Source organism: Crotalus tigris, unplaced genomic scaffold, assembly GCF_016545835.1.
Source record: "Crotalus tigris isolate CLP2741 ecotype Arizona unplaced genomic scaffold, ASM1654583v1 scf7180000023608.1681014, whole genome shotgun sequence".
Lineage (NCBI taxonomy): Eukaryota > Metazoa > Chordata > Lepidosauria > Squamata > Viperidae > Crotalus > Crotalus tigris.
Genome location: NW_024100075.1, coordinates 886,478 through 902,679, shown reverse-complemented (window position 1 = coordinate 902,679; position 16,202 = coordinate 886,478). Strand labels below are relative to the sequence as shown.

The 16,202-nt window shown below is 37.9% G+C and overlaps 1 protein-coding gene across 2 annotated transcripts in view; it reads right to left on the bottom strand.

Annotated features, from left to right (window-relative positions):
* Positions 1-4,145: 4,145 nt before the first annotated feature.
* MYLK4 (myosin light chain kinase family member 4) overlaps positions 4,146-16,202 on the bottom strand; it is a 112,792-nt gene continuing 100,735 nt past the window's right edge. For both annotated transcript variants that reach the window (XM_039319705.1, XM_039319704.1), the window contains one exon: positions 4,146-11,801. The gene's annotated coding sequence lies outside the window, so the exon portion shown is untranslated. The remainder of the gene's footprint in view (positions 11,802-16,202) is intronic.

Sequence of the window (16,202 nt, the reverse complement as noted above, 5' to 3'; positions counted from 1 at the left end):
GCACAGGTTCACCTAGTGCACCAGTTGCGGCCTTATTTGGACCGGGAGGCTTTACTCACAGTCACTCATGCCCTTGTCACCTCAAGACTGGATTACTGCAACGCGCTCTACATGGGGCTACCTTTGAAGGGCGTTCGGAGACTGCAGTTGGTTCAGAAAGCAGCCGCGAGAGCGATTGTGGGCGCGCCAAGGTACGCCCACGTGTCACCTATCCTCCGCGAGCTGCACTGGCTTCCTGTGGGTCTCTGGACGCAATTCAAGGTGTTGGTTATCACCTTCAAAGCCCTTCATGGCATAGGGCCAGGTTACTTACAGGACCGCATTCTGCCGCACAGCTCCCAGAGACTGGTGAGGTCCCATAGATTGGGCCTCCTTCAGGTCCCGTCGGCCAGACAATGTCGGCCGGCGGGCCCTCGGGGAAGGGCCTTTTCTGTGGTGGCTCCGACCTGGTGGAATCAACTTCCCCCCGAGGTTCGAACTACTCCCACCCTGCCGGCCTTTAAGAAAGCCGTTAAAACTCTCCTGTTCCGGCAGGCCTGGGGCTGATGTCCCCGGGGGGCCGGGATATGATCGGACTCGTGGTATGACTGGATTATTTTATTCTTTTATGACTGTTTTTAACCTTGTACGCCGCCCTGAGTCCTTTGGGATTGGGCGGCATATAAATATTTGTAAATAAATAAATAAATAAATAAATAAAATAAATCCTGTTCTTCAGTGGAAACAAGAAAATGAACCTACATTACTTTTACACATCCATACATTTGGCAGAATCAGCAATGGAGTAGCAGGTTATAATCAGTGCTGAAATATGTACTATTCTGTTATGGAAGGTAGCATCTGTCTGTCTGTCTGTCTGTCTGTCTGTCTGTCTGTCTATCTATCTATCTATCTATCTATCTATCTATCTAGGTTTTTAATGAATTGTGACTACACTAATATAGAGTTTATGTTCTGAATAAAAGCAAGACTGTTGGATGCCATGTATACTCAGTAAAGCAAAGAAGATAAAAATTTGTGTATAGACTAACTAAAATGCTGCCAGGATTATTTATATTGAACAGACACTACTTTATCCTAAATTCTCACAGATTTAAGGTTCTTTTTCTCTCTAAACCATGGAGAGGCATGGGAAAATAACTCAAGCAACTTGTTTCTAACCCAAATTTCCTAGAAAAATGACGTGACCAATTAAAATAATTGTGTTTCAGCAATGTGGTCATTTTTCACTTTTAACTGCTATCCACAAATCCCACAGCATTGATGACCAGACAGTAGCTTGTTAAAAATAGTCTGAGAAAAGTAAAAAAAATAAATGGCATTGGTATAAAAAATTGTGGTTTCCTACAATGTAGTTTACTATTACTCTAAAAGTTTACAAACTCAGGTTTTATAGGCAATGTTAACCAATTTTAATGAGCTTTACCGGAAAATTGCAGAATACAAAAATGAATTTAAGTATCTTATCTTAAAGTACTGGCGGTCATATATTCTATCCCTAACAAACAGAGATTGAAAATGGTTCTCTCCCAGCTTTATATGAAAATACAAGAGATTATACCTGGAGCAGTCATAGAATGTACTTTTAAGCTACAGCCCTGCTGTATGCCATATGCTTCATGGTAGTATTTAAGATTGTGATGTAGTGTAGTAGTGAAAGGGAAGTTGAAATCTCCAACTAGACTGAAATTGCCAATCTGCTATCAGGCTCAGTGGATTGATTTGGACCAGGTGGCCTCAGCCAGTTACACCTCAATTTATTACAATTCACAGGGTTTTTGTGAATATAAAATGAAACAGACATGATAAATAGGCTATTCTGAATATGTAGGAGGTTAAGTGGGCTATAAATATAATCTAAATGTTATCAGATCCGTTCTCTGAAAGGAGCCATTGCTGTAGCAAACATGGACCACAATAATTTGCAGAGGGGCTTACTCAGAGATTGCTTCAAGTATGGGATTTCCTTTAGTTCCTTAGTCAAATAACTCAAATTTATACGTTTGCTGAAAGTGGATTCTCACCTCATCTCAGGTGGGGAGTTATTGATGGTTTTCCAAGCCACTTATAACCCCGTTTGGCCTTCCCAAAACTCCTCCAAAGGGTTTGCTTGGAGGGCCTTTGAAAAATAAAAGAATAGAGAATCCTGTTCCATGAGGAGTGTATACTATCTGGTACTTGAGATTTACTAGTCCAACACTACATTTTCAGTTGTTCTTCATTCAGTGGACTGTAAGTTACCTTATTACTTTTCACTAAAAGTCCCAGGTCTACATCAAATGAAGTAAACATTTTACCAATGAAGCCAGCATAAATCCTAGTGCTCTCTTAATGTGGAACAAGACTCTGAGATGATAAATTGATAAAATACTCACAAGCAAAGTTGAAGTACGGTTAACATGATTCCTGAAGCTGGCATCTGGTAATATTGGAAGTTAATGTGGTTGAAACAAATGAGATTTTTAAATGTTATGGGGATTGAGTTGTAGCTGCCTGTAATTTTGTCTCTACATTTAGTATATTAATATCTAATATTATTTGTAGGCCAGAACTTCTTTTGCTGAATTCATCTTGACTATATTTTCAAATAAACATATTGCAAAATGAATAAAACAGAAGCACCATTCAGAAATGGTGGGATTGTCACATCCAAGGAAACTGTGAAAAAACAGTGAGTCACTAAATAAACTCCAAGCGCTTCTTTCTTTGGTAATTAATTCCATCACTTTTGGCAAGATTATTCTTAACTGAAGTCAAAGCCAGAACTCTCAGTGGCCTGATCAATTGCCCAGAAAGCCTTTCATTAGACTTCAGTGTATTCCAGGGACAACCTCAAATTTTAGCTATTAGATTGATTTTTTTGTACCTGTTCTGAACTAGACCATTGATTATATTTGTCACCAAAGTAATGCCAAAATAGTCTCTTGGTGAAAAGTAGTTTCTCCCCATGACTTACACTGTAAAATTCAGACACCATAATATCAGAGCTAAGTCAGGACTGTCTGGTGGATTGTGATCTAGACCTGAACGGGTATGTAATGCCAAATTTCCTGTCAGTGGTTGAGCAGGCATGTCCTGGAAGCAGAAGATATTACTATATTGGGGAGTAAACACAGACAACCAGCTTCCTAGTCTGGCAAATACGTGAGACCAGCAAACAGTCCCTAAGGGGCTTTATTGCATATCCATCTCTCCTGAACTTGAAAGGAAATCATGAGGCCTGAATCTACCCTGTCCATAATAACTAATTTATTTGAGGCTTCGCCTCAGACATTTGAGTGTGGTTCCTTATACTCTATTCCATGGGGTCAGGAATGTGAAGTGCAAAGACTCATATCCTGGTAGTGGTAGTGGTGGATCCCCGAAGAATCCTTTAGCTCTACATATGGTTCTGTTTTCTACAAGTTCTGTCATTGTATCTTGTGGGTAGAATGATGTAGCACATTATAATTAAACTGGAACAAATTCAGATGTAACAACAAACCACAATTAAAGGCAACTGTTTCACATTCAGTAACACTTGATGTTCACATCTGTTGCAGAAGCTGGGTCTGTAATGATTTTGAATCAACTACTTATAGTATGCGATATTAAGCAATTACTAAACATTCAAGAGATGTAAATAAATTTAAAGATGGTGTTTAAAGATTCAAAATCAGAAGGGTGAAAATTGGAACATAAAGGTAATAAGTCCAAAAGCTGTGAGTAATCAAAGTAATAATTTATTCCGGATTACAATGTGTGTTCATAATTGCTATGTTTTCAATCTTAATGAGATGCCATGTTAATTTAGAAACATAGCTTACATTTTAAAGTGTACGTATTGTACAATCATCTGCACATTTATACAGATCTAAGTATACTGAAGACATTCACTAGTTTTAAGAAAAAAATTATGCAACACAAAAAACATGTGAAAGCATGTAGTTATGATGTTTATGACCTCTGTATATAAACTTGAAAAGCATATTTACAAAACATCTTATCTTGATGCATATTGCATCTAGTATTATAAATAAATAGCCAACTGTTGATCTATGAGAAGACAAAATTGTCCACTATAAAGCCAGTTTTCAAAGTGTAATTATGACCTCCTTAAACTTCAGAATCGGCAGAGATGGGCCCAATGAATTTCTTGGCAGATAACTCGGGTTTTTTTTTTTTTTTTTTAAGGCAATTCAGATAGCTATTTGATCTTCCACACCACTAGAACTGAAGGTCAAATTCAAAACTAATTGGAGACATGCGTTCTTTTATATGAATTTTTAATTTCCCTATTCTTGGTTTATCTATGTGTGTGCTATTGTATGCACTAAATCTACATAATCTCAATCTGTAACTCTAGTTTGATTTCATCATTGTAAATATGATCGTTTCAGGATTGTATTTTTATTATACTTGGGAGGCATCACCAGTGGAGGTAAATATATGATAGCAATCAGTTTGAAACACCCTGATCAAAGTATTCTAATATAGATTCATGCACTTTTAAGGGTGAATTCATGCATTTACACTAAGTCAAATCCCAAGTATATAAAACTGTGAATGAAATGACGTGTAAAGATACAGCAGCCTTTTCTGAATGACACATAATAATATTTTTTTCCTTTTTATAACCCTTTAATCCCTTTATCTGGGGCAGAGTTGGGGTGACTGAATGGAGCTGATCACTTACTGGCCGTATATCCTTCTGGATGCCTACAAAGAGTTTGCAGCAGATATTTTTTCTTGCACCCTGATAAGAGAAACAACTATTGGCTTCTTGCTGTTTAATTTTCTTTTGTTTACAATATTATCTAGCCATTAAGTAAAAAGTAAAAAGTCAACTGGTCTATAGCCCATTCTATTGGCAGCAGCCATTTTTTTAAATAAGCCTTGAATATTGGATATTATATCTCTTTACTTGTTTTAACAATCACATAATCTCTCAAAAGTTCACTTAGTCATATAAGGACAATCATGTGATAAGACAGAAAAATCACTTAAACTAAGGAAGCAGAAAGTTATTATCAACATTTAAAGCATTTTATGCAGATTGTATTGGTGTCAATGCAAATGGAATATTTTTTCTCAAAATATAATGTTGAAAATTCTGTATCTTGACACAATATTCTTCAAATTTATTTGATGGCGAACCTTTTAGAGACCCAGTGCCCAAACTGCAACCCAAAACCAACTTATTTATCACCGGGTGCCGGACGGGTGTGGCCGCAGTGGTCATGGCAGACTGGGTGGGCGGGGCCAGGGTGGCGGGGTCAGGACATGGCACGGGTACCCACAGAAAGGGCTCTGAGTGCCGCCTCTGGCACGCATGCCATAGGTTCGCCACCACTGAACTAAGTACTGTTCCCTACTTCTGAAAATAATAGCTGCAGTCGTGTCAACCCAGCTGTGAAAATATAAGCTAAGTGCAATACAGTTACTGCGTCTTGTAAAGTGCCTGTCTTGCTCTCAATCATATTAATTCACATTGCCAAAATATATGAACATATATTATATTTTAACATATGGACATAGTATCCCCAAACAGAGCACGTAACACATAGAGTAACAAACACTGGAAGGGTGATAAAATATTTTTTAAATGCTGGTATAACTATAAGAATAAACTACGGTTATGCTATTTACCAAAGAAACAATTTTAGAACTTGGTACTTGGTAAACGTAGAATATATGAAGTCTGTTAAAGTAGCGGTTGGCATTACATATTATTCAAGAGGCTCTTAAAATATTAGCACTCAAAGTTGGCCTTCAAACAGAACATCCTTATTCAAAGTAACATTTGAAACCACAACTATTGCAAGCATTTTGTACATAGGACATTTCTTTTCAGTACAAACTGCATTGTATTTACTGAGAAATGTGTACTTAGTTACTCTTTCTATGAAATCCAATTGTGGGAATCCAATGCATTGCTTTTAGGATTATGAAAACCTTCAGGGGAATTTGTCAAGGCCAAATGTACTGTATTTATAGACACAAGCATTCCATTGATCTTGCATGGGATCTTTTAAAAGAATCACTTTTGTAGGTCTGTAACAGTTGCATGTCACTTGAAAAAAGAACAGGGCTCTCATTTCATCTTAATTGGATAGCAAATGGCAGTCTAACATTCATCTTTCAACTTAAGAAAGCCTTCCTAGTCCAGTATTCCAATGCTTGTACATCTTCATCAATTTTTAGTTCACCTGCTGTCTTCAAAACAGGCAGCTGTTTTCTGTCTTTTTTGAGGGACAGAAGTGTTTTTTTCCTAGTGAATTTATTTTTCAAAATGAACTTTCAATGCATTTACGGCAACTTGAGGTCTATCACTGCCATCTTCTTTCTTTCTTTTGTACAATTATATAATGCACAATCCTTTGACTGCATGTATTCAGATAGTCACATAAAAGGAAAAAGAAAGGAGAAATGACAGCTTTTGCTCTCTTGCAAAAAGCAAGTGGCTTTTGATGAAGAAGGACTAGAAAAGGAGGACAGAAACAAAGGAGAATGGCATGAAGCCAATTGTCATTTATCTTCTTGGTTTCTTTACAGTGATCATTGAATCACACAACATTTATCTGAAGATGTGCGGCCCAAAATGAGCACGGGGAACGGCTAGAAGGCATACTAATGGCAACAATGCCAGGAAGGAGAAGATTGACAAGGATGGGAGGGAAAAAGTTGTGGAATTGGAATGCAAACAAGGGGAGGCGGGACAATTAAGGCAATTAAGGTTAGTCAGGACGAATGGCCCTATCACATGGTCAATGAGTAAGAAACTAGGTTAGCAAGGCTTATAAGAGAACTCCCCACCCCCAACACTTCACTCTGAAGATGCTGACAGTGGATCAGCAAAAGCTAAGTTTGTTTTAGTATTGTAAATAGTTGTTTTTATTGTTTTAAACTTTTCAGCAATAAACAGTTGATTTATATTCCTCCCAGAGTTTGAGGATTGTATATTATTGAATATATATATGAGGTTTTCGTGGGTGTTTGTATGTAGGTCTTTGGTTATTCGGGTTTTCTCCCGCGTAAAATTGGAAGTGTCTTGGCGACGTTTCGACGAAGTCCCATTCGTCATCTTCAGGCTGGTGTTTTCAGCTTCGTGCTTCTAGGAAATATATATATATATCTCCAGACCAATTCATGCTTAACACCAAGCCATAGCAGAATTGCTTTTAATTAGTTTATAATTTTACTGAATGTGAACCGCTAGTTCAGAATAACACTTTTTTAGCTTCATACAATGTGTAATTTCAGTCAGAAAGTTCTTTCATTCAGATGAAAGTAGGGAGTAAGCTATATGTCTGTCTCTTGAACTTCAGCTCTGACAAGGAATTGGATATTTAGGCTGCTTTGACTTCATTAGTCACAATGCACATTAAAAAAGGGTGAAGGTTTTTATTACATGATTGTGTACCATGCTGACTTTTTTTTTTTGACTCTCTTCTTGTGGACAGTCCTGGACTTAATCAGCTACACATAATTAAGAACAAGGGGAAGAGATGGTGATAGTTTATAGTAGAAATAGCTAACGTAATTAATATTTCTTAATATTATTTAATTGTTTAAATGAACCTTTCCAGCTTTTAACAAGTCAGTCTCCATTTATTAAATGCACAGGTAAAGATTGGATTGGATTTACAAGATCTCTTGGTAGACATTTCCATGACTCATATCAAATATATTTACTTCCTCCTTATTTTCTGCTTCATTACGTGATGCAACAACTGTAAGAATTCTCATCAATGAGCATACTGCAGTGGTGGGATTAAGCCAGTTCACACCAGTTCAGCTAATTTTTTGTTGCCCAGGCCCAGAATGGACTTCTGGAAGTGGCATCCACACAGAGAACCAGCTCTTCACATATTTGAATCCGCCCACTGGCATGCTAATTGTGCAATTCTGGGATTTGAAGTCCATACACCTGGAAATAGCCAATCTGTCAGCTTATGAAAATTTATTGCGCTATTGATCACCATTTCATGACAAGAACAAAAATAGTGTAATTTCCAGTGACAGAATAATGAAAAATTTAAAGAGAAAAATGCATTGCTGTTGCTAAAGCTTGTTTTCTGAAACAACACAAAATACTATATACATCATTTAAGTTTAAGAACTCTTGGTATATCTGCAATTCTTTCATCAAACGATTAGAAGTTCCCAAAATCTAATGCAGTGAATGAATATCCATATCATCATTTCATCAGCATGGGTAGTACTGGCAATTAAACTAGTTTAAAATCTGTCTAGAAATCCTGTTATGATCCAGGATTATCTAGTAAACTGTGAGGGTGTCATCTTTTCTACTGATATAGAAGGAATATTTTCATTTATACATGAGGAATCTGGTCCTATATATACCATTCCTGTTTCAGGCCTAATTCCATCTCATGAAAACTTAAAATTGAAACCTGAACACTTATTTATTCATTAAATTTATGGGCCACCCATCTCGTGTTCAAACGTGACTTGTCCATCGATCAAGATCAATCAGTTTTCCATATTTAAAGAAATTGCGGTAATCTCCTTCTATATATTTATCTTGGAAGAGGATTAAATTCATTCAACATTTAATATTTATTAAAATTGAAAAAAATTGTGTCTATTATGAACAGGGAAGCCCCCTAGTACTGATATAAAGTTTATACGGACCTCTCATTCTACCTTCATCCCCCCTAGTTTAAGATAAATCAGATTTCAAATATCAGAACAAATATTGTGGGGCCATGGAGTCACTTGTCAAACGCACAGCAATCTAAATGTATTCTGTAACTGATAAAGCTGGTTGTTATCAGATTTAGGGAACGTCTGTGCTAGTAATAATTTGATACCCATAGGCCAGAGCAACACTTTCTGGTTTCTTGGCAAGACCATTTATAAATCTATTTTCTCAGAGATCATTTTTCTGCAGTCAAAGGACCTACGGAGTTGGATAAAGAAATAATCAGCCTCAAGGAAATAAAACATTTTTCTCCAAGAAACTGCCATAGGTTTGTTTTTCTTTTTTGCTGTTGGATAAAATAGATGCTGATCTCTAGCAACTTTTCCAAACTACCAAATTTATAATATTTTAATTCCTTAGCCAGTATATATTTGGAGGACATTATTTTAAACTAGGAGCAGATTAGTAATACAGCTAATATAAATTCCCACTCACTGATAATTGATCCTGCAGAGTTTTTTTAACACGTTTATTTTTCTTTTATCATCAAAAATAAAATAGAAAATAGAAAAGAAGAAGAAAAAACAGATTAATTTTTATGTTTAATGTTAGATCTATTTGATATTTAGTTTTTTGGGGTTTTTTTTTGTACACTAGATCTTTTTTCGGTATTAGCATTGGATGTTTCTTAATCTACATTATTTGTTTACAGAGAAATGCACATGTAGTTGTGTATGCATGTATGTATCTATAGCATACAATTTCAAGTGTCTTATTTCAGCTATCTTTACAACTAAGCTGGTAGACCAGATGTAGCTGTGGTAATAATACAATTTTACTAAATATTTTTTAAAAATGAAAATGAATACAAACTGATACAAAGTAAGCTAAAAGAAAAAAAGAAATAAGTTGAAGAAAAAGCTAAACTACAAGAAAGGGGATAAATGTAAAACAAAAATAGAAAAGAAAGAAAAAAAACATACGAAGAAGTAGCTTCCAATCTTCTTTACAACAGTTACAAGTACAATTATCAATTCACCTCTTCTGTATGATTACAACATAACTGTCCTCTTTCTGTAATCCATTCTGTCTAATCATTCAAGCCATAAATAATAAGTTCATTTTTTTTGTTTCACACAATAAAATTCTATAAAGGTTCCAGTTAACAACAAACATAAATATTTTCCCTGATCCAAGACGTCAATTTAGCTATCTTGCAAGTTCCATCATCTTCGCCAAGCATCACTCCATTGGGGTAATGCTATATCTTTCCATTTTTATGCATACAATAATCTTACTGCAATTACACTGTACAACAACAACAACAACAACATTCCATAAGTTTTGTCCATCAATCCCCCTCAAAAAAAACCCCTCTGGTTTCATTTGTATATTAATCTTGAAAATCCTCTGAATCAGTGTATGGGTCTGGATCCAGAATTTTCTAGCTTTTTTACACGCCCACTAAACATGATAAAATGTCCCCTTTTGTTGTTCATGCTTCCAACATAAATTTGAAGTATAGATAGGTGTGTGTGTGTGTGTGTGTGTGTGTGTGTGTGTGTGAGAGAGAGAGAGAGAGAGAGAGAGAGAGAGAGAGAGAGATTTCAACAGTACATATACATGGCACATCATTTTATAAAATTCTTTTTAAGATTATAACATAAGATAAATTTCAAACCTTTCAGCCACATATTTCCCCATTATTCCATCTGTGTATTATACCCAACATTTTTGCCCACTTTGTCATAATTCTCTCACTTGTTTTCTTCTGTTTCAAATTTTCATAAACACTTCTATGTTTTGATAATTGCTTTACTAAACTAATTTGTGTGCAATTCTGTTTCAGACTCAGTCTTATAATGCGCAAAACTATCACTTCTTTTGTCTACTTGAAATCTTTCTTAATCACTGTAAAGAAAAGAACCACTGACAATTATATCCCTGTGCCACCAGTTCTTTGCTTGATTTAGTTTACAGCTCCCCTGACAAAATTCTAGTAATCTCACAATAAGTTAGCCTTATTTGTGTTCACCTATTATTTCTCGTCTGTAAAATGCGTCTTATGTTGAGAGCCACAAAGCTGTTTGCAGGCACAATCTGGGTTTGTAAACTAGTATAATTATTGAGATGGGCTGATGTCACATGCAGCATGATGTCATTTCATGAAGGATACAGATCATGTTCCTTCACTTGCATGATGATATCATGAAGCACATGACATATTTAGTTTTCTTTGCCCATTCCATTCCACCCAGCTCCTCCACCTCATGCCCCACCCAACCTTTGCAAACACCCATGGAGCTAAAGCTGAGAGGCAGCTTGTTGCCTAAGATCACGAGGGAATTTCTAGCTATTCACAACTCCTATTTGTAAACTGTCAATGCTTCACTGCACCAGCTTTCAGGAGAATCCATTTGTTTTTAACCTACAGCAATTTCAAATTGGAACATTCAAAGGCTATGAAAAAGATTCACAAGCTAGCAAATTCAAACAAAATGAAAGAAAACCTGCATTCGAAACCCATCCTTGCCAAATGCACCATTTTTAAAGTTCCTACTTTAAACAATATTACAATATTAATATATGTTAGCAACCGGCATGGAGAAGACATTCCAGGGAACATCTTATCATGACAATAGCAGAGTCATTCTGTGTTTGCAGGGAAAAGAGAGACCATCTTCTCTTAACCATTACACATCACACATAATTTTACACCATTTTTTTTCCTAACAGCATGTTTTTCAATGCAGTAGTTTTGAAAGCAGCCATCACAAAATCAAGGTCAACCTCTGTTGCTGAGCTGAGCAGGCATCTGATCGTCTCACCGTACTTTCAACAACTGACTCTGGAAACACCAGAAATATCATGCTGACTGTAAGCAAAGATACCAATCTCAAGCACAAATTAGTACTGTCTTCAAATGGCACTCTTTCCTGGAAATGCCAATGGCCACTGAAGACTGAAAGAAAGCAGGGGAAGAAGAGAGTAGCTCAGCACTACTGGGATGTAAATCCTGCAGCTCAAGTGGTTGTTGGTCCACTTAGTAAAAACCTCAAGTCATCTCGGGGAGTAGGAGAGGAAGGTGAAGCCTCAGAACCACTCATCTGGGTTTCCAAACATCACAAAAGCAGTGATTACACAGCAGCTTCTCCTGCAAAAGAAACAGAATAAGCCGCAGGTTAAATCCACAATATATACTTCCAAAAGCATTACAGACGCATCAAAAGGTTACACTGAATCATAGTTTAGTGTTGAATCTTTACAGGGTGTGGTTTAAAAAAAACAAAGGCAAGATAGCAGCCATAACTATGATCATTGTTAAGTCCAGTGCAATGTATTTTGCAAATCAGAATAAAATAGTGCAATAATATTTTGGGCATTCCCTGAACAGAGCTGATTAATCTGATAGGTGACCATCTACTACTATACTTCACCCTCTACCACACTTGAGAGCAGTAGACTAATTTAAGATGTAGCACAGAGGTCCCCAAACTTTTGGGCACCAGGGACCGGTTCCGTGGAGAGAGGTTTTTCGATGGACCGGACAGTGGGTGGTTTTGTATGCTGCCTGCATCCCGCGGATGGAGCTTTGCTTGTTTGTGCTGACCAATTGCGGGCATGCTGTGGCCCGGTACTGGTCCACAGACCAGGGATTGGGGACCCCTGATGTAGCACAAATACTGCTGTACACTTAATCTTGTCTTTCAATATCTTGTCTTGCTTTCTGCTTCTCAGCATTTTCCATCTGAGAGAATCACTGCTCCCTTCTTTATAGCTGGAGACTTCTGCCTTGATATAAACACCATAATTCTGTTATTGGGAATTGGGAAGTGGAGCATGGGGAATGCGATATTGGAACTCTAGTGGAAAAACGTTATGTGACATCTGGGAGCCATCTCAGTGGTAGAAGAAAGACCAGTCAAAGTCTAAACGGTGAGAAAAGAAAAATATGTTTCATGGATGTCTACGGAGATTCTCAGTCATACAGGTCATAGTTATCCCAAAGATGCTTTTTCACAAGGCAATTGGACTTCCTTGTTTTTCTTTCCTTTGCTATTGACTGTGAGTGCTTACCTAGATAAGTCTCTGGAGTTTTACTGGCAAGATTTTCAGAAGTGGTTTTCCTTCCTAGCAGCCCCGAGAGAGAGTGATTAGCCCAGTGGTTCTCAACCTTGGGTCGGGACCCCATTTGGGATCGAACGACCATTTCACGGGGGTCGCCAAACAACGCAGTCCGCCATTTTTTTCCCCTTTTCCTTAACTGTGCTACTCCCTTTTATTCTATTGGCTTTTGAAAGCCAATAGAATAGACTCTCTTGAATAGAGTCTAATTCTATTGGCTTTCAAAAGCCAATAGGAATTGTCCAGGCTGTCTCTGCCCCGCTGAGCCCGCCAAAAGTCCCATTCTGCAAACGGTGTTGCACCAGTTGAGTAGTCCTTGACTTACGACCGGTTGGGGGTCGCGGCATTAAAAAGGTTGAGAACCACTGGATTAGCCAAAGGTCACCCAAGTGGCTTTGTGCCAAGGTGGGACTTGAATCCACCATCTTTCAGTGCCTAGCCTGATGCCTTAATCACAGCACCAAACTGGCTCTATAATAATCCATTTGGTGGATTGTATCATTGTAAAAAGCAAGGACAGTTTGCTTTTTGTATGAAACCATGCACATTGCAAATTAGCTTAAGAGTAAAGCAAACTACATGGTTTCTTCTTTCCTGGGATATTTTCTTTCCTCTTTTTAATAAAAGAATGTCAATTCCAATGTTGAATGCCACAGTCCAGGAAAAGCTGCTTGGTCACCATTTAAAAAGGAACACTATTTGAATTACAGTCTGACAGGTTTCTTTTTCACATTGTTGCATGTTACCCATTTTAGTGACCAAAGAAATAATGTCCCAAAGCGAAATCAAGTCCTGGCTTCATTTCTTTTGAGTGACGGAGTATTTGAAATTTACAATGTCCTGCACAAGCTGTTCAGGGGTGCTAAAGACCTGCATTGTCATGTTTAGTCTGAGCAAGCCTGTTGATTGTGATCTTTATCCTGGTTTAAATAACTGAAAGCATCTTTGTACCACTTTATACAAGCAGAACACTAGCAATGCATGCAAGAGGTATTATTTCCCAGAAGGAGATGATTCCACAGATTTTTTTTTTCTACCAGTTGTTCTTCCTTATAATTGAGTAATGATATAGAGTGAGGGATATAGACCAGTGATGGCGAACCTTTTAGAGACCGAGTGCCCGAACTGCAACCCAAAACCCACTTATGCATCATCGAATGCTGAGTGGGTGTGACCCATTGGCTGGGCGTGGCCGATTGACTGGGTGTGGCTGCGGTGGTAATGGCAGACTGGGTGGGTCTATAAAGTTCAATCAATCAATTCCAACTTTGCAAGATCTTTTTTTTCCCCGCGAGAAGTTGAAATTGACTGATTGAACCTCTTTTTTTTTTTTTTTGCATACAGCGGCAGAGGCCTAAAGTGAAAAGGTTTTGTAAAACTCAGCTGAAGGTCTAGGACTGGGGCGATGGTGCAGGTGCCCACAGAGAGGACTCTGAGTGCCGCCTCTGGCACCTGTGCCATAGGTTCGCTACCACTGATATAGGCTATTTACACTGTCCCTGCCATCACATTTTTACTAGTCCTTGACCTGTGTGTATGTTGGAGGAAAAGATGGAAGGGAGCCAGGGCTTCTGCCTAGTTTAAAATCTGAATGGTCAGAATCCAAAATTGCATATGGAAACTCTTAGTCTTACAAGGGGCAAAATGTTTGTGTGGTTTTTCATAAACAGGCACCCAGACATTCACTTTTGCTAGAAGCTGATCACTTTCCTCAAGCTCTATCAATATTTCAATATGAAAGGGTTGTGCGGGAAGGACGTATCCTCTGTCTTATTCCACTGAGGGCAGCAGTTTCATCAGCCAAAAAAACTGCATTAGATTTTGCCCTATATATTCTTTTACAAAGAAAGCCTAGTCCTAAAACGTCCTCTGATGTGATGGTCTTTTAAAAACCATGAATGAATTAGCAGTCAACATCACCAAGCAAAACAAAGGAGACATTGAGTGCGTATTATATTACAACATTTCTGTTTAATTTTGCTCTCTGCCTGCCAAGAGACCTGTGTGTTCTGCCTAATGCTGGAATCAGATCTGAGCAACTGCTAGTTTTTGCATTTTTCCCTAAAACACATGCAAGCGAGTTACTATTGTTTCTTTGTTCCAACACTTCTGTGTGTGAGTTGAAATCTCTTTTGCACTCTTTACAATCTAATCTAAACTAGATCATATCTAATTAAATCAGAGTAATTTGCTTTGGCCAATTCATCGTGGACTCAGCAGTTAACAACAATAAGAAGCTTCAGTATTTTACTTGTCCCAGGAGATATTTTAACCTCTGGCGTCATTTGGCTTTTCTTCCCCAGTACAAGAAAATGCCTTTAGACTTACAGTTGTTTTGGTTGTACTTCATTGTGGGATCAGGATTTAAATATGCTGCTTCACTAAGCTAAGTTGCATTTACACAAAATAACACCGGATGGCTAGAGACTATTGACGCAGCTCTCCAACCCCAATATGGATTTGCAAAGATGATTCTCTCTGCAGGAACCTAGACCCATGATTCCCATATACCCCAAAGAAAATTTGGCATAGTGTCCAAATAGGAGGGCAATAGGAAGGGGAAAAAGTCAACAACGTAGCAATCCTCAACAACAGCTAAGAAGCAAAGTACTTCAGCTGCAGCATCTGGCAGGACTTAGGTAAATCATGGATTCTTCCTCATTTCAGTTAGTTCCATTCAAGCAGCACCAAAGATCAAGGTCTGGTAAAAATAAGACTTCTTTGCCTTATTCCTGTCTGGATCAAGCAATCATGGTTCTTCCCACAAATTTGACTCAATACACGTCTGAGGCGGTTAGGAACAATGTGGTTTTGGTGGCTTAGACATAGAAACATGCAGTGCAACTTACAGGAACCCACTGTGAACGAGGAGCCTTGAAACTGCAGAGGCGTCTTTACAAAGAAATACTTGAATGACAAACCATTCAATTACATTTGTAGTTCCACAAGGCGGACTCATATTACCGCATAGCCTGTTCAGAATTAGCCTCTGAATGAAAAGTGGCTTGTCTTCTTCCCCCCCCCTCTCATAGTTAATATTCAAGGTATTTAAAAACAATAAGCAGTTCTGAAAAAGAGGGAATTCTCAGCCTTGGCAGAACTGTGCCTTTGAACTAGTTCCGAGGTGCTTTAAAAGAATATATTTTTTGTATTAATTTATCAAATATTTGTTTAAAAAAAAACAGACATTTTGCACCTCAGCTGTCCTTCAACTGTACTGGAACTGCAGTTCCCTGGATTTCCAGCCAGAGGTCCATCAACCACGCTGGCTGGGAATTCTGGGAGTTATGGTCCCAAGGCTTCTTGGCAGTGTAGAGCTGCTAATGGAATCTCTCTGGTAATGGAAAGGGGAAAAGTTCTCATAGGGAAGTCACTCAAATTTAAGCTCCTGATTTTAGACATGGACTGCTTGGCATTTTAGCTATGAGTC